Genomic DNA, 1,545 nt, shown 5'->3' with positions numbered 1-1,545 from the left:
CTGTCTGTGTGCCTGTCTGTGTGTGTGTGTGTGTGTGTGTGTTTGACTGAAATGGGTGGGTGGGTGTGTCTGTGTGTCTGTCTTTGTATGTGTTTGTGTGTGTTACAAGTTCCACACAAGTGCGGGGTTGTCCATAAAAGCTGGCGTGCCCATGGACGGTAAATCGTTTGAAGTGCAGTTACATGGTGGACCATCATTGTCCTCCCTCGTCCACTTGAGCATATGAAGCGCCATAGAGCAACATGCCGGGTCTCCCAGACTTCCGAGGGGAACCTGGCTAGTGCCAGGGGTGGGGCCTCAGTCAAATCGTGCGCACGTTGAACCCTTGAAACGCGAGGTCATGTTCGTACTTAGCCCGTGTACTAGTGTACGCCGGGCATTTCACAAAGGCATGCATTTCGCCTTGAACTGCCCTGCAGTCACAAAGCCTGCAGGTGCGTGCTGTGTGCTCACAGCTGTTAGGTTGGTCATGACGTTGATCAATCTCTAACTCCCAACAGCCTGTTACCCGGAAGCGTTGAGTTGACAGTCCTCGCCGAGGCAGGAAGGAGACCAACCCAGCGGCAAGCACTAGTCTACATAGACGCGTATACGAAAACAATCTATACAGTGGCGGCGGAGTCTTGAACTCCGAACACCTAGTATTCGTGATACTTCAGTGTCTGGCCAGAGCACCCCGCCCGGGTAGCTAATATATCTCGGCCTACCTGCCGGAGATTCCCTACCATGGTCCTGCCATACTAGGATAATGTCGGTGGGGCCCGGGGCCCCAGCCCGTTAGGTTTGCTACGAACAACCGCCATGTGCGAGACACATGAAGAAACTCGTAACATGTACGAAACTCGAGTCGAATCGTTAACGAATTAACAGTTATTGTCAAGAGTAATCGTTGAAATATTCTAAGGGAAATGTAGCTTACTACAATGTGTGTGTATATGTATGTGTGAGACTGTGTGTGACACTGTGTGCGTGTATGTGTGCGACTGTGTGCGTGTATGTGTGTGACTGTGTGTGTGAGACTGTGTGTGTGTGTGTGAGACTGTGTGTGTGTGTGTATGTGTATGTGTATGTGTCTCTCTCTCTGTGTGCGTGTGTGTGTATGTGTGTGTATGTGTGTGTGTGTGTGTATGTGTGTATGTGTGTGTGTCTCTCTCTGTGTGTGTGAGACTGTGTGTGTGTGTGTGTGTGTGTGAGACTGTGTGTGTGTATGTGTGTGTGTCTCTCTCTCTCTGTGTGTGTGTGTGTGTGTATGTGTGTGTGAGACTCTGTGTGTGTGTGTGAGACTCTGTGTGTGTGTGTGTGTGTCTCTGCGTGTGTGTGTGTGTGTGCATGTTTTCATGTTACTCCAAATCCACCATGTGCCCCAACAGTGCTGTTATTGTGTGGTTGTCTGTGTGTTCTTGTTACCCCAACATCACCTGCTTGTGTCTGCCTGTCTGTCTGTCTGTTTGTATACAACTACCCATCTGTCTGTTTGTCTGTCTATCTCGATACATTAGGTACGTAGGCATGGATAGTTAGATGCAGATAGATGTAGGTAAATAG

Source organism: Volvox carteri (genome assembly GCF_000143455.1).
Source record: "Volvox carteri f. nagariensis unplaced genomic scaffold VOLCAscaffold_67, whole genome shotgun sequence".
In the NCBI taxonomy this organism is placed as follows: domain Eukaryota; kingdom Viridiplantae; phylum Chlorophyta; class Chlorophyceae; order Chlamydomonadales; family Volvocaceae; genus Volvox; species Volvox carteri.
This window is presented reverse-complemented; position numbering follows the sequence as displayed.